Source organism: Diabrotica virgifera, chromosome 3 (genome assembly GCF_917563875.1).
Source record: "Diabrotica virgifera virgifera chromosome 3, PGI_DIABVI_V3a".
NCBI classification, from domain to species: Eukaryota; Metazoa; Arthropoda; class Insecta; order Coleoptera; family Chrysomelidae; genus Diabrotica; species Diabrotica virgifera.
Window position 1 is genome coordinate 74,965,464 of NC_065445.1, and position 18,991 is coordinate 74,984,454.

Consider the following 18,991-nt stretch of genomic DNA (forward strand, 5'->3'; position numbering starts at 1 on the left):
TTAATAACCTTTCAAATGAGCTACCACATGACCCCTATTCTTATTTAAAAATCATCGATTGCGCCATCACGCCCAGATGGATGACGTCACTAGTATGATGTATATGCCAAAAAATTATAATTTAAACATAAAAATCGATCTGATACCTCCAGAGTCGGTCATTCTCAAGAAAATGAATTTATTCCAACTCAAACGTCCTCACTGTACCTATACCTTCATAGGCTTATATCTTAAAACCATGATTTTTTGGAGCTACGCGCCCATTGAGTCTTTTATTCTACACATCAAGAACTACCAAAACCCAAAGTTTCAGAGCATTTGACAGAGAGCCATTTCCCATAAGGTTTTTACGGGGTCCTTTAATTAATTGTATTTTGCTTGTATGGGCTATTCCACGAATATACGACTTTCTTGGATTATCGCGACAACGAATATTTTAGTGTGCATTATAAGAAGTTCGAAAGTAAATGGCTCTAATAATTGTTCCAAGAAACAACAATGTATTTTGCAATTTACTTTCATTCTTCATAATTTGCACAGTAAAATATTCGTTGTCGAGATAATCCACAACAGTCGTATGTTCGTGGAATCGGGTATAGTACTGCATACTAATAATTAATTTTATTTACTACATACAATTGTTTATCTGTTAATAACATAACCCTAATATTACTTTTTCTTCTTATAATTTTTTTGGGCTATGGCCTTGAGAATTATCCAGCAATCATGACTAATATAATTGGCCAATATATTTAAAAGTGCTACAAATGTTGCTGAGCTATGAAACCAGGTGTCGCTTTTCCGAACTTGCACGGTCCCAATATAGATGCATAAGTATGCAAGCTAATAAAAAGAGAAAGAAGAAGAAGCAACAGGGAGTAGGATGTTCTTATCTATAATTTTTTAGTTAGGTTGTTGATTGGATGTTTATACTTTTAGCATTCAAAAAATTTATGATTGATTTAAGTCATCTTTAACCTGATGGTCTTAACAAATATCTTAATAAAGTTTAAGTTTTTAAGTTTTTCGAGGCTTCTAAAAATGCAAGCCTTGCGGGTGCTGAGACTATAGAAGATAAGGGAATTTTAAAATTTATAATTCATAATTCACATCCCATCTGCTCAGCGCGGTAAATTTCCAGCGAGAATGGTTCCCTTCATACTCCGAATGGAGTAAATAAATAAATTAAAAATGAATAAACATTTTCAATTTCATTGAAGCCCGGAACTACAGTCGTATTATATTCTAGTTTAATCAGAGAGTACATCAAGCATCTCTACCGGTTTCGTGGCTTTTTAGCCCCTCATCAGTAGATGCATACGCGCTTCTCTCTGATTGAACCAGGATAATACTCCGCGTATAATATCTGAATCTAATATATGTAATTTAAAAAATTGTTCAGGATAACATGCATGGCCAAAACTAAGTCAACTGATTGTGGTTATGCATTTGCCAGGGCGGATAAAATTCTTATACCAAGGGTTTTCCCAAATAATCGGTTGTATGACTGTATTGTGTTACTGAAATGCTACAGTGCTTTTTCCAGTGTGTTTTCCAGTTGATTATTTGTTCAGTTTTTGAACAAGCAAAAGTAACTATAATGCAAGGCTGATATGTGGTTAATGTTCCATGAATGATGGCATTTTTAGCTAACTTGTCTACATATTCATTATGTTAGTCATGAAATTGCTATGATCCACATAAATTGTATTTTTTTGGTGTGTTTATTAAATTCAAATAAGATTTTTTGTTAAAAAATGTATGGATTAGAATTACTACAGGTTAGTTGCGGTTTTTGAATAATCTGCACAGAGCTGACTTAAGTAGCTGTAAGAAAAATTAAGCTATAATTCTCATTCTCATTATAACCAATTGTGTTAACACAATATGTTACTTCAACTAAATATGGTATTTTGGTGAAATATTTCGTAAATAATTTATTACTTGACAAGTCCAATATAATTGCTTTTCATTTTTTTCTACATTTCATTATTAATCAAGTTTATGCTGAGGCAAAATTGAAATTCTTCCATTTAACAAAATAAATTTTGCTCAAGCTTGTAGAAGTTTTCACTTTAAAAACTCGTTAAAATATTATCTTGATGAAAAAATCTCCACCAAAGTTTTTTTGCTCTTTTCCAGTCTTGTTTCGTATTGTTGTAGCAGTTGAAAGTGAATATGATGTCAAAAAGTAGTTTAAATTAGCGTTTTTTTTTTAAGTTGAGTTATGATACGGTCGATCTGAAGAGGATATTATAATTATTAGAAAAAAAACTTCAATATTTAACATGTTCTAAACGTAGGTACATCTTTTACGGGGGGGGGGAACTGACAGGCTTGGCTTCTTGTAATGGTTTTCACTATTTTATTGTTAGTTTGGCCATAGGGCTAAAGTACTGCAGAAAATAAGCAAGAATTAGCTCAGAATTATAAAAGATGGCTTCCAGATACTTGTCTAAGCGAATTTTTATTTAAAATACGTTAGAGATACAGTCCTTGGTAGTTTTTTAAGAATATGTTCATCTTGTTCCTCTTCTTCTTATATAGATATAACAGTGGCGACGCGTGACTTTTTCTAAAGTGTTACCAAAACCAGATGCAAAAAATCTTATTTAAAAAAATGAAGATATGGCTAAATGTATATATAGCTTCAATAATATAATTTTGTATATATATAATAATTAATGTTAACAATTTCCTGTAATTACCTCGATTGTCAGAGTCGTCGCCCTCAAAATGACCACGAAACGCTAATTCTTGTTTGGCCAAAAAACATACGGTATCTATTATAAGTGTGCAAAGGATATTTGCTTTATAAGCTAGGTTAACAGAATTTTCGATTCTTGTTTTGCCAAACTGAATCAAATTGGGTATAGGTACATCTTACATGTAGGTAACATAGAAATTTCATGTCTACTTTTTAAAACTCTAAGATTATTTAAATCGTGAACCTGGTCCACCCATTTTTCTGTAGAAACCAGAAGACATGGCCAACAATACAGTCTATTTTTCTTGCAACCATAAATAACCAAGGATTTTCACTGTATCAACTAAATTTAAAATATCGAACTACTTTTTTTATTCATTTTTTAAATTGTTTAAAATAGGTCTTTAATTTTCAATAATCTCATTTTTTTTCTAAAAATAATACAAGGAGAATTACTTTTCAAGTAGTTGATCGATTACGCAACGACACTCATCTATGGTTAACTTCACGCACACTTTTTATAGGTACTGTAACCAAATTTAAATCTGGTAACAGAGCTACTGATATACACAGTGCGCTTACGAGCTTACGCCGTCACTCCTTCAAAATTTTCAGACACTAGCCGGTCCCGAGCGACAGCGAGGATATAACCATTGTAACCACAAGTGAGACTGGTAACAGAGTATAATAAATTGCAACTGAGTCACATAAACTCGCCAATATTTTCGCATTTTGTCATATTTGGGAAAATTATCATGTTACATTTTCAGGCGGCTTATATATATATAATATATAAATAATATAATTAATATATATTATATATATATATATATAATCAAACAAATGAAATATATATATATATATATATATATATATATATATATATATATATATATATATATATATATATAAGAAACAGAATAATAGAATGGAATGACCACATAAGCCGAATGACAACAAATAGGGTAGTCAAGACAGTGAGAGACGGTTCCCCAATAGGAAGACGATCAGTGGGAAGACCACGAAAACGATGGAACGACAACTTACTAGAGGCACATTGAAAAAACAGACAAAGTCATGTCTATACAAAAAGAAGAAGAAGAAGAATAATAATAATAAGAAGCTATTATTTCTTAACAGGTACATACGAGGTAACGCAGAAATTACAATAACAAAAAGTATAGGGACCGGTAAAACCTACGGGTTTTAACTTAAAACCAGTTTTTCTACTTTGCCATAATAGGTTTTTTCGGTTGTTTTTTTGTCCCGGTGATAACCACTTTTCTTTTTAACGTAATAACTGGTGAAAAACCGCATAAATTACCTATACAAAAAATAATGAATTCAGAAAAAAAATGGAAAAATTTTTCGTCTTCGCGCGCGCGAAGTAGAAATTTTAAGCTGACCGAAACCCAAATCGTTTTGACACAGGCAACACTGATAACTGATTTCTATTTTCGATCTCAATTGTCTAGTTACAACTTCCAGTTCCTTCGTCCCCATCCCACCATGCAGTAGCCAATAAACGCCAACGCCGTTTATATATCTACTTACTGATTATCTTTATACCGTTATATTCTTTCGATAGTATCGATAATATTGATAAGTATTCAAGTGGAGCATCACAAACTAAGGTGCAATGTAAATCTAACGTTGTAACCTAGTGGTATTGACTATTGATTAAAAAACCGAACACCGGTTATTGGAATAACCGGTTTTTTAAAAGGTTTTAACGGCTATTTTAAACCGTAAGTAAAAATCCGGTATATAACCGAAAACCGGTGTTTTGTCAACAACCGCCATTCCTAAAAGACAGCAGTTACGCTAATTGTTACAGTGTATTTCTTTATCGGTTATATGTAATCAGATTTCCAGTTAAGTGCATTACTTTGAGTATTTTCGAATATTTGCTTGAGTGAAAGAAAACAAAACCAATATCTTAACATTTATTTAATGTTTTGAAGTGGAATATTTTACAATAGAAATTCGAATATTTCTATGAATTATGTAGTCATATAGTCGAAAATCTGTCGCATGTCCAAACAACGCGTGGACAACGCTTCAAATCGTTCGATATTACTCAGAAAAATTCCTAATACTACTTGGAATAAGTCCAAAAATTCCATTGACGGAAAATTTGTATTTTGGAGATTCGTATAATAAAAATCCGTTATTAGAGATTGGTCATAGTAAACAATATTAAAAATGATATGTGGTTTATTAATGTATTTCCAATAATAGGCATACTGTACTTAGACTACCACCCCCTTATTTTTGTTTTTGGAACATGCAAAAAAAGAATATAAGAAGAAGCAATATGGTTTCTAAATGTTAGTCAGCTTTTCTGCAATTAAAAAGGACGTAAAAAAATTACATTCAAAAACTACTGGAAAAATGTAATAAGTAACGTTATTGGAAGTCACTATCATTCGCTAGGAAAAATAATCTGATTCGGATTTTTTGCACAATCTTACTCAAAAAGTTAACAAATTTGCATGTTGCCATGTCCAAAAATGTGTCCAAAATTTTTTAAACGTTTTTTTTTGGGTTTTTTCTTAAAATTATTTTTTTTGTATCGAACAAAGCTTTTTAGGTTTTTGTGGATCATTCCAAGCAGAAAACGTCTTTAGTGACTTTTCTCTAAAATTGACAGTTTTTGACATATAAGTGATTAAAAATTTAAAAATTTCGAAATCGGCCATTTTTAACCCCGAAAAACTATGTGAAAAACTGAAAATTTTAATGTTGCCAAGATAGATAGATATTCTTTAAACGTCGGTTGATAAAATCCCGAACAGTTTTTTGCAATACAATATCGAAAACCTCTTTGTTTTTTTAATTGCTAATCAAGCGTGCGCGACACTATTTTCAACCGTTGTTGCATGTAAAAATGTAATATACTTAAGTATATATGCGGAAAATATTTTAATTCAATTTTTTTTCACCATCTTGCTTGAAAAGGTCTCCTTTCAACGAATTTGCATGTTGCCAGGATTAAAAAGCAGTCAAATTTTTTTAAATGTTTTTTTGTGTGTTACTACAACTTATTTTTTTGCATCGGACAATTTTTTTAGGTTTTATGAATCATTCCAAATAGAAAAGATCTTAAGTAACTTTTCTCTAAATAAGTTAGTTTTCGAGATACAAGCGATTGTAAATTTTGAAAAATTGCAAAATCGGCCATTTTTAACACTCAAAAACAATGTGAAAAACCGAAAACTTCAATGTTAGCAAGGTAGATATTCTATGAACATCGTTTGATGAAATCCCGAAAAGCTTTTTGCCATATAATTTCAAAAACCCCTTTGTTTTTTAATTGCTAATCAAGCGGGCGCGACGCTATTTCCACCGTTGTTGCATGTATATTTGTATAATGTAATCGGACAACATTTTAAGTTTAAAAAATTTGTGTAAACCATTTTTTGACCCATTTCTGACCCTGGTAACATGCAAATTTGTTAATAAAGAACCTTTTCAAGCAAGATGGTGAAAAAAAATTGAATCAGAATATTTTTCCGCATATATATTTACGCATATTACATACAATGTTGTATACATGCAACGGTTGAAAATAGTGAACCGGTCGCTTGATTTCCAATAATTAAAAAACAAAGGGGTTCTCTATATTGTATTGCAAAAAACTCTTCGGGATTTCATCAATCGATGTTTAAAGAAAATATACCTATCTTGGCAACATTGAAATTTTTAGTTTTTCACACATAGTTTTTGAGGGTTAAAAATGGCCGATTTCGCAATTTTTCAATTTTTAATCGCTTATATGTCAAAAACTATCAACTTTAGGGAAAAGTTACTAAAGACCTTTTTTTGTTTGAAATTATCCAAAAAACCTAATAAAACTTTGATCGATGCAAAAAAATAATTTTAGGAAAAAAACAAAAAAAAACACGTTTAAAAAATTTTTTGACCCACTTTTGGACCTGGCAACATGCAAATTTGTTAAAAGGAGTCTTTTTTGAGTAAGATTGTGCAAAAAATCCGAATCAGAATATTTTTCCTAGCGGATGCGCAGTGGCTTTCTCGACTAATTAAATATTTATTAACAATAAAGAACTTAAAATATATAATCGTTTTCCGGTAAAAATGAGAGCGCTAGCGAATAGTAAACAGAAAATAAAAATTAAACATTAGGTCTTAAAGTCATTAAGGTCTCTAAGCTTAAGGTCCCTTTCACAATTCAGCGTACGACACCAACCCCTTATTATTTACTTCTTGCTTTCCAACGACCCCTCATACGTCCCGATACGAGCTGTTATAAGGTCACCAAAAACGGGCGAAGTGGAGCAAATGTATCTTTGATTTTGGTGGAGGCGCATGTTAAATGTTAAATCTTATGGGCGCATCCAACAAATCTAAGATTTTGGCTTAAAGGGCTATTACATCTTCCTAAATTCAGGACCGATATTCAGGATACGATTTAGGACACTAAATTCAGTCACTGAAGCTCGCTATTACACTATCCTAAATTTAGGATCGTAAATTATAAACCACAGGGTTTGACAACCAAGTGTTAAAACCACAGGGATTCGGTTTAGGGCAGTCATTGAGAGCAAGACTATGTTATTACCTCCGAATTCTATCCTACTGCATGGATTTTAATCAAATTTTAGGAATAGGCTCAACTTATCTCATTTTTCAAAGTCTACCCTATGCCGATGTGTGCTTTTGTCTTGGGGGCGGTTCCCACCCCTTCTCGGGGGTGGGAAATTTTTTGCTTAAATAACTACGGAAGTTGCTAGAGAACCTAATTCTAAGCAAAAACTGCTCTATAATTTTTTTTTCGAAAACTCGATACTTTTTGAGGTATTCGTAGTTGAAAATTGGCCATTTTCATTTAAACATAACACATTTCCAAACGGTTTTTTGCGAATACCTTAAAAGCAATGCATCTAACTAAAAAAACTATATAAAACTTTTTTGTAGCCTATAAAAAACAAAGAGATTCGTTTTTTCATAAATCTTCTAGTTATAACACAAAAAGAGATATGATACGTAAGAGAATTTGTTTTTTGTTGCAATCTCAAATCAGTGTATTCAACTTGAAATAACAAAGAAACGGTCGATTTTAGGTGTATAGTGCTACCAATACCTTTTGTTGTGATTGAAACGTTCTTTCAAATAAGCAATATTAAATGTCGATTACATTCAAACTAAGCGAGATATGCTGCAAAAAATTGATGACTAACAAATTTTAAGAAAAAAATGAGAAGTAGATTTAACCCCTCATCCACAAGAATTTAAATGCATCGTTTTCCTTTTACAATACATTTTATTATAGTATTATTTATATATTCAAAAGTTGAGCGGCTTTAAAATGAATGGTTTTTGAAAAAAACAAAATCAAATTATAGAGCGCATATTTAAATTTCCTTAAAAATTTTCCTTTTTCTCCATGTAACTTGAAAATGATAAGAGATACGGTTATGAAAAATAAAATTAAAATATTTATCTAAAAAAAACCTACATTTTTGTATGGCATTTAAGTTACATGTTACATGGAGGAACAGGAAGATTTTTAAAAAAATTTAAAAATGCGCTCAATAATTTGATCTTATTTTTTTCAAAAACCACTCATGTTAAACCCGCCCAACTACTTGAACATAAAAATAACACTATAGTAAAATGTATTGCAAAAGGAAAACGATGCATTTAACTTCTTGTGGATGAGGGGTTAAATATTCTTCTCTTTTTTTTTTCTTAAAATACGTAAGTCATCAAATTTTTTGCAGTTTATCTCGCTTAGTTTGAATGTAATCGACATTTAATATTGCTTATTTTAAAGGTCTTTTCAAGCACAACAAAAATTATTGGTAGCATTATACACCTAAAATTGACCGTTTCTCTGTTATTTCAAGTTGAATACACTGATTTGAGCATGCACTAAGAAAACAAACTCTTTCTTTTCACTTACTATATATTTTTTTGTGTTATAACTAGAAGATTCATAAAGGAAAGAATCTCTGTTATTTTATAAGCTACAAAAATATTTTATATAGTTTTTTTTAGTTAGATGCATAGTTTTTAAGGTATTCGCAAAAAACCGTTTGAAAAGGTGTTATGTTTCAATGAAAATAACCAATTTTCAACCACGAATAACTCAAAAACTATTGAGTTTTCGAAAAAAACAAATATAGAACAGTTTTTGCTTAGAATTAGGTTCTCTAGCAACTTCCGTAGTTATTTAACCAAAAAATGTTCCACCCCCAAGAAGGGGTGGGAACCGCCCCCAAGACAAAAGCACACATCGGCATAGTGTAGACTTTGTTTCTTGAGCTGTTCCCTACTTATTGTGAAAATATCAAGTAAATCGATATAGTAGGATAGAATTCGGAGTCACATACCCTCATTGACTGCCCTAATTTAAGCAGGTTAAACTTTTAAAAGCAGGTAAACAGGTACGCTCTTCGAAGATGATTACCTTTCAGTCAGCATTGTGACATGTTTATCGTTTTGGGTACATCCAGCGACATTTTTATTATTTTGGGTGCATAGAAAATGGTACAGGATTGTACGCATGTACATCCATCCGATTTACTAGAGATGGCATGGTGGAACTGGAGCAGGTACCTCTTATAACACACAACTTTGGAGAGATTAGAACTATGTATGCTTACTGCGTTAGATGCCGCCTGTAAGAAAGTTTGTTTAAACATAAATTTTGGAAAGACACAAAACATGACAAACCTGGTAATACCAAGCGAAAATCCAAAAGCCGACTTCAATTAAATAGCATTTGGTCCATAAATATAAATATTTAGGGCATGAACTCCAAATTGCCAGACAACCAAACTGCCGAGCTACAAAGAAAGATCACCTCAGCATGGGTCGCATACGGAGCTCTATCAGACATCTTCCAGAGGAACATGCCAAATTATCTGAAAAAGAAGACGTCCGACTAATGTGCGCTTCCAAACATGACTTACGGCGCCAAAACATTATCGTTAACCCAGACCACAATAACCAAACTTTGAGTGCCCCAAAGAAGAATGAAACGGTCTAGAGATGGCATGATGGAACTGGAGCAGGTACCTCGGAATAGGTCCCAATCGTCTATTCCACGCACTAGTGACCAAAAAGTCGACGGTATCGGTTTCGATTTCAACGGCGCCGCATCGACCGCAATCCGCAATTTACAATAAACTCGGAACTGGATTCTCGCTCGGAATAGGTTTTAGCACAGCCACATCGAAAGAGCCACCATAGGGTTAGTGACGTAGAACACATCGGCGACGTTCGTTTCGATTAGGGATGGCACGCTGGAACTGGAGCGGGTACGTCGGAATATGTTTCAATCGACTATTCCACGTATTACACGTGACAAAACTTTGACGGCATCGGTTTCGATTCCATCGCCGGTCGTACACTTTTCGGAACGACCGGGCAAGACATTTGAAATGAAATAGGTACGGAATAGGTACCATAGAGAAATTCATCGGCGGCGTCTGTTTCGATTCCAACATCTCACATCTGCTTAATGTGATGGGTTCAAAGGAATTTCAGGTCGATACGGCTCTAACAGATTTCTAATTTATGGTAGATATAGTTGTCATTTAAAACTGTTAAAAATTTTGCCTCTTTCGCATTTTGTTTTTATTTATATGACTATAATCTAATCGATACTATCTTCTATAATAACTTAGTGTCTTCATTTTCCATTTGTCTCGACTTTAGGTAATTTAAAAACCCATAATAATTACATGTAAGAAAAATTTGTTTAGTTGTGATATAGATTTACGAATTGGAGGAAAAACATGGTAAGAAATATAAATATATTTAAAAACCGAATTAAATACATGTCATCCTCTAGATCACTGGTTCCCAACCTTTTAGTAACTGCGTACCACCTGAAATATTTTGAAGATTTTAGCGTACCACCAAACATTTGGGGTAGGGGGTCATGGAATGGAAGAATGCCCCCCGATCATATTGTTTTTAGAAACATATTTACTATCAGAGACATGTCCATTGGCTTGTTTTATAGACACAATTGTGGTGTCTAATTTTAATTTTAAAATATATACCATAGTCCAGTACTTAAAACCAGTCTTACACGAGTAATTAGTGACAAATTGCATCAAAAACAGCATAGCTTGTCAGAAGAGCATTGGATACTCGGATTTTAACTCAATTCAGAAGTCAACTAAGGATTTCTCTTTAAAGCTGTGTTTCACAGAACTATTTTCTATTAGATCGATGAATGTTTCCTGCAATTATAACTCATTTGGTGAGATTCCTGCAAAAGGATTTCTGATCCAGTCAAGTTTGGAATAATCTTCAGAGAAATATTTATTAAAACTTTCTTGAAGAGATTCCAAGTGAAGAATTATGTCAACCGCTACATCTGGTATTTGAGATATTTCGAGGAATACTGTATTCTGCCACATCCGCAGACAGAGGCCCAGCGTAACAGCTTGTTTCACCCACGCGACGCGTACCACCTGAAATCGTCCCACGTACCACCAGTGGTACGCGTACAACTGGTTGAGAACCTCTGCTCTAGATTAAAAATACAAAATTATTGGTACCTACCAACTAGGTTGATCGTTTGAATGTGATGCATAGGGCTAAAACATTAACTTGTAACTGGCTGAATCACTAATGTGTATGCCAGTAACAAAAAAAATATTACCGATTTTTTTATTTAGCGTATGGCTTAAGTATATCACAGAATATAGTTAGATTTATGCATTATACAATGCATCACAAACAGATGTCCAATTTTTTTATATATTCGATTGACCCTTCGGTTGCCATTACAAAGTCTATAGGGTCGCCTGTGTATGCTCTGCGTGGGCAGTCCTGAACAATGTGACTGATCGTCTGTCTTGCAGCGCCGCAGTCACAAGAAGGCGAGGGGAGTTTACCCCATCTGTGGAGGGAGTCGGCGTATCTTCAACAGTTTGTTCGAATTCGATTAAGGGCTGCCCAAATCTTACGGGGACGTTCAAATTCGCCAGGTTTCCCTATGATGTCCGGTAGACTATGGTAATGCGGATCTGTCCTACTTTCCCAATCTTCTCTCCATCGGGTATTTAAGTCAAAGTTGGATTGCTGCAGCGCTTGAGCAGATTGTAGAGGGGGTAACTTGGATCGGAGACGGTTTCCAAGAATATCGGGGATGTCGTTGTGGACTAGAAGCTGGCGACTGTCCATTATTTTGTTATATTCTTTAACCAATGCATGTTCGCGGCGTAGGTTGGGTGGTGCTATATTACTAAGGGTAGGTAGCCACATTGTAGGGGTGGGCTTAATTGTGCCTGTTATCATACGCATAGTACGGTTTAGTTGGGTGTCGACCAGGTGGGTATGCCTGCTATTTAGCCACACTGGAGCACAGTATTCTGCCACCGGATATATCAGGCCAAGAGCAGAGGATCTTAATGTTGATGCTGTGGACCCCCATGTAGTGCCGCAGAGTTTCTGTATTATATTGTTGCGTGTTTTCAATTTTGCTGCTGTTTTCGTCAGGTGTTCTCTGAATGTGAGCGTTCTGTCTAGAGTAACCCCAAGGTATTTCGGGTATTTATTGTGTTTTAACAGCTTGTTATTAAAATACACTCGCAATTCTCTGTTTGCCAACTTGTTGTTTAGATGAAAAGCTGATACTTCAGTTTTTGTAGTACTTGGCTGTAGTCTCCATTTCTTAAGGTATTCGCTGAGGATGGATAAGTCATTCGTGAGAGTGATTTCTGTAGTTTCTAAAGATTGGTGGCTTGTTGCAAGGGTCCAGTCGTCAGCATATCCAAACTTCCGAGATTCGGTTTCAGGCATGTCAGCAATATAGAGGCTGAAAAGTAAAGAGGCAAGGACAGAACCCTGTGGAAGACCATTGTTAAGTTTCATCTGTCTACTCGTCTCCTTTCCCATTATAACCTGGAAGGCTCTGTTGGTCAGCATGTTGTCAATGAGGTTAATTATCTTTCTGCAGGGGATAATGCGGGCCAGTTTATATATTAATCCCTGTCTCCAAACAGTATCATATGCTGCTGTTAGATCTATAAATACTGTTGCTGTCTTTTGTTTCTTTTGAAAACTAGCTTCTATAAAAGTTGTTAATGACAGCACTTGGTCCGTACAGCTTCGATGAGGGCGGAAGCCAGCTTGTTCAATGGGGACATTTTCTAGTATCCTGTGACTAATTCTGTTGAGGAGAAGCTTTTCTAATAGTTTATATACCATGCTGAGTAGAGCTATGGGGCGGTAGTTTTCTGGCTTATCGTTTGATTTGCCCGGTTTCGGAATTGCAATTATCTTTGTTCGCTTAAGTGAGAAAGGAATGTTACCTGACTGAAGTATATCATTAAAGAACATTGCAAGCCACTGTTTCGTGTATGCACCACTGTGTATCAAGAACTCTGGATGGATACCATCAAACCCAGGTGCTTTACCTGATTTCATTTCTTTCAGCGCATGTGTGATTTCAGAAATAAGTATTCTTGCTGAATATTCGGAGTTCGTTCTGTTCATTTGTTTTAATGCCCTTAAGTCTCTTTTCACGTTGGTAGTATGTGTTCGATCTCGTGGAGCTCTGGATAGAGATACTATATGGGAGGCAACCTTGTTAGTAGACATTTTAGACTCTCTGGATTCCAGCTGGTTAGCTCCTCCAATTTTCCGCAACAAGGACCATGCCTGCCGGCTTGATTTTTTGAAGTCAAGGTTTTCGACAGTCTTTATCCATTTTTGGCGTCTAGCTGTATCGATGTTGTGTAAAAGCTCATCGGCTATTTCTCGGTCACCACTTTCGAGAAACTTCGTGTATAAGTCTTCACATGTTTCAGTCCATCCAGGCACATATTCTTTGCGATACCCCCTAGGGATGGTTTCCTTGGCAGTGCTTATTACTGCGCCCACAAACCTCTCATAATGTTTGCTGGTTGGAGGGACCCAGCTCAAGGTCCGGTCTAGTTGTTCAGAGAATTTCTTCCAGTTTGCTTTTCTATTACCGAAATATTACCGAAAAATACTATTGTGTTCTATCTCTACGATTTAGCCATTTAGGAAGTCGAAAAACCATCCTAATTAGGATGCTAACTGACTAAATGCGATTACACTATCCCGAATTCAGAACGTTCTAAATATCGGACACTAAATTTAGGAAGATGTAATAGCCCTATAAAGGCTTAGAGTACTACACTCACCGGCACAAAATTCCGCCACCTAAAATTTTTTATTAAGTTTGACAATCTATAACTCTGTTATCAGTACCCCGATTTTCAAGATTCTTGCATCAGTTTGTAGGTACATGTCTTATATCGTTTGTTATTATTCCGGTAACAAAAAAATTTTGCTTAGGTGGCATTATACAGGGGTGAATGAAAGCGTTGTTTTTTCTCTTAACTTTAAAAAAATCTGTGGAAAAATTGGAGGGCTGATTTTGTTTCATACTCCTTTTGGAATATCCTGGAGGTATTACTAAGGTATTTTTTTTGATTATCCGAATATCTTTTTTCTTATAAGAACTGTAAATAAAAACACTGCTTTGAAGGTTTATTAATTTAAAAATATCAAACGCAATAAAATTAACAAAATAAACTAAAATTAACAACTAAACAAAACAATTCAATAGCGGGTATGTCAACCTCTTGTAGCAACGACTGCTCGCAATCTGTTTAGCATCGAATAAAGATGTGTTATCCTTGCCTGTGGAATAGCCCGATATTCCTCTATCATGGCCATAACTGTACCAAATTTTCTGGAGGCCTAGGATGACGGCGAATGGCTTTTTTAATTCATCCCATAAATGTTCAATAGGATTGAGATCTGGGCTGCATGCGGGCCATTCTAATCTTATCAATCCAACTTCTATTTTATGAGTCAATCAGTGCTTCTATTTACAAAAAATGGTACAGCTCTTACAAGAAAAGAGAAATTCGGATAATTCAAAAAACAAAATTTTAGTGATGCCTCCGGGTTGATATGAGAGGATTATGGAACAAAATCAGCTATCCCATTTTTAAACAGAATTTTTTAAATTTAGGGAAAATACAACGCTTCCATTCACCCCTGTCTAATACCATGCAAGCAAGATATTTTTAAAAGGTACTAGGTCCATTTTCCGTTGGAAATTTACCAAGTTGCAGACTGGGGTTGTGAATTGCATAGTATAGAATTCCTTCCCCTTTGTCTTCACAGCAGCATCCATCTGGCTTGCATATTGTAGAAGCCTTGGAGGTGTCACCAGGGAAATGAACCAATAAGTTTTCGATTTAAAAATCTTTTAGTAATATTTTTAATATTTTTCAATTGTATAAATGTTGCTATTATGATTGAAAACTTTACCTTTCAATTGCCAGATGACGCTAGTCACCTAATCCATACAAGTGAGTTGCAATGTGGGGGTAAGCTTTCATGGTTGGTCACTTCGAGTATGGAGCAGCTGGCCTACGTCTCTCCGATGAGACTCCAATAAGAGTCGAAAATCGTCGATTCAGAGTGCTGGACTGCGCTCCGTATTCTAAGTGAAAAATAGGATTCCTTTGCCTTCGCATTGCAACTGAATATAAATGGTATACATTTTTATTTTTATAACAAGATATTTTTGTTACCGGAATAATACCAAACGATATCAATACATATACCTACAAACTGGTGTAAGAATCTTGAAAATCGGAGCACAAAAAATAAAGTTATAAATTGTCAAACTTAAGCAAAAATTTTGGGTGGCGGAATTTTGTGCCGTTGAGTGTATTTAGAGCTTATTTACTAATATTTATTACGTCAGTATGTACACTATGTACAGTTATACTGTATATCTGTTATACTGTCTGTCAGTATATTATACACGAATATTTCGTTGAAATTTGGGGCCCTTTGTTTAAGATAAGGATATTATTAATTTTTATTTTAATAATGCTATATTTTAGAATTTTATAATTCTATTGTGACATTGTAGAATAAACAATAAGAAAAGGGAAACGTCGAGACACATCTTCAAAAAGAACAATAACTGTATCGTTGCATTTTATATCAGTATTTTATTCTCAAAATAAATTAGAAGAATAAAACATTAAAAAATGGTGAAAATTTATATTCGTTCTTCAGAATATAGCTAAGAAGTATGTATACTCCTAACAACACAATATCATTCTCTTTGCCTTATCCCTGTGCGGGTTCGGCTTCCCTAACTGCATTTCTCCATACAATTCTATCTTGGGACATATAAATATTTACCCCCTTTACCAACACGACCTGCCTAATCGTCTCCCACCAGGTCTTGTTTGGTCTTCCTCTCCTAATTTCTTCAGGAATCTGCACTTTAGCAATTTTAGTATTGGTTGATTAACGTCTCGATGTTGAACATGACCAAGCCATCTTAACCTGTGCTCTTTCATTTTGCCATCAATTGGTGCCACACCTAGACTTTCCCTAATATACTTATTTTTAATTTTATACTTTTTTATCACTTCACTCACCCATCTAAGCATTTTCATTTCCGCCACATGCATTCGTTGTTCTTCGTTCTTTTTCACTGCCCAACATTCAGTTTCGTACATTATAGCCGTGTCTTATGACTGTTTTATACAAATTTCTCTTTAGCTTCATTGGAATTTTTTTGTAACACAATACACCACTCGATTCCTTCCACTTCATTAATCCAGTCCAAATTTTACTGCATGCATCTCCATCTATTTCTCCATTACTCTCTAATACCGATCTTAGGTACTTAAAACTATTGAATGACAGAGATAAGAAGAGTAATTTTGAAGTGTGGAAAAATTTAAATCCTAGCTGAGCGCTTTCGGCTTATAAAGCTATGCTACAATAAAAGATCTCTAATGAATAATTAATCTTAGAATTCAAGGTTTAACTTACGTCAAAAATTTCAAAATACCACTATGAAGAGAGAGGGGCCCCATGTAAGATTGAGAAAACTTTACTTTCTGCAGTTTTTTATTGAAGCAAAAAAACCTTGTTAGAAGTTTGGAAAATATGTTGTCGGTTTTTTTAGTTGTAGAATAAAAGTACTTTTTAGGTGTAGAATACCTCACAATTTAATAATCCAGAGTCAAAAATCCTTAAAAATTTAAGATAAAAAAGTTATGCGTTTAAAAAACTGTTGCCCTACCCAAAACCTTCATGCCGCAATGCATGAAATCGATTTATCACTGGAAGATAAATATGTGTACCAATTTTCATTTTTCTCAATAAAAGAATTCTGGAGTTATTTAAGAAAAACTAATTACAAAATGCCATCTTTAAAGAGGTCTAGCTCCCTAATGTTGGGGCCACAGTAACGTCTAATGCCGTTAATTAACGCGTTATTTCATTAACACGTTAGGTGTTGCCACGACTTCTTCTTCTTCTTCTTCTTCAGCCTGTGGTCGTCCACTGCTGGACATAGGCCTCTTCCATTTGCTTCCATCGATTTCTACTCTTGGCAATTCTCATCCACTGTTTGCCCGCGACTTGTTTGATATCATCTGCCCACCTCTTCTGCGGTCTGCCTACTCCTCGCCTGTTCTCTCTTGGTCTCCATTTTGTTAGTCTCTGTGTCCATTTTTCGGGATTATCTCGGGCAACATGTCCGACCCATTGCCACTTGAGCCTTGCTATACGTTCTGCGACATCAGTAATCTTTGTTCTTTCACGAATGTCGATATTTCGAATTTTGTCTCTCAAACTAATCCCTAGCATGGCCCTCTCCATCGCCCTTTGAGTTGTACTGAGCCACGACTTAGAGCGCTAATTTGTTAATGCCATTATTAATGCCGTTAACGTTAGGCGATAGGTCGGGTGGCGGTTTCTTTCGACACTTCAAAGGTGTCGAACACTCCGTTACAGTGTGTGACACTCCGTTACTTATCGCGTTGTTGTGACTACACTTGCACTGTTCACAGTTCTAGCTTGCAGCGCAGTAGCAGTAGAGTATAATTTGGTTTGTGAAATATGTTACATGGATACTATTCTACGAAAATGGAGTGGAGTAACGAGAAAATACTTGAATTTTTAACAGTTTTCGAAACAAAAACTTGCTTATGGGTACGGCTTACAATACCGAGCCAAAATCTCAATACCGGTATTTGGTATTTAAAATTTCAAATACCGGGATCCCGGTATTAAAACCGGTATTCTGAATAAAAAATATACACGTTATATTTATACTATCCTCAGTTTTTATATCGACTTGTTATTAAATATTATACGAAACCTAATAAATTTTGTTTTGAAATGAGTAGATGTTGATAGAGAGTAGAAATAGATAGATACAAAAAATGTGCAAATAGAAAAACTATATATTTGATTCTAGGATAAATTTTGCATACAATAGGATAGTACTTTTACTTATGAAATTTGCTATTTGTAAATTAATTTAACTTTAAAACATATTAATACAAAGATTAACTTACTGTGACAAATATTTTATATGGATTACTCTGTATTTAGACCGCTATATATTTTCAATTATTATTAATAATTCAGAAAATAAGTGAGCCTAATTTATACACCACAATACACAAAAAAATAAAAAATAGATCTGAAAATGTTAGAACAATTCTGATTAATAAATCTTACGGCTTATTTTATAAAATAAAGTAGTCTAATTTTTATATAACTCATTGTATGTATTTGTATAGACGAGATTTAATAATTTGATTGTAGAAGCTGATATAACCCTTCGCCTAATCCGCGCTTTTAGAAAGCGCTATACATACTTGACTTGTATGTGTAATAAACGTGTTTAATAAATATTGTTTACAATGATATTGGATATCTTCAAAAATAATTTCTTGTAATAGCAAAAATATCTTAGAAGAAAGTTTATTGTGCATCAATTCACTTTTTATAAATTAAGCTAATACCGAAATACCGGTATTTTTATTATAAATACCGGTATCGAATACCGGACAAAAATCGTCCGGGATCCCGGTATTCGGGATCCCGGAATCCCGGTATTGTAAGCCCTACTTATGGGATCCCCGACAAAAAACACATTAAAATCTTGGTGTTCATGGTGACGCTTGGCGTCGAATTGTGGCAACATTATATTTCCAGCGACGGTGGAAGATTTATATTAGTGCAACTTTTCTCGGAAATGGATAATTTTAAAGTTATAATCAAAAAAACGAAGAAAAAAATCGAATTTTTCCTCCATTATCTGACATTTTGATTATTTAAACAATGTTCCGGACCTTTTTGAGTGAGAGGATAACTCAAATTATTATTTGAGTTATTTTCAAGCAATTTTTGCAAAAAAAAATATGAGTCACCTCTCAATATCCAATTGTACAATTGCAATATTTTTACAAATAATAAATTCATAAA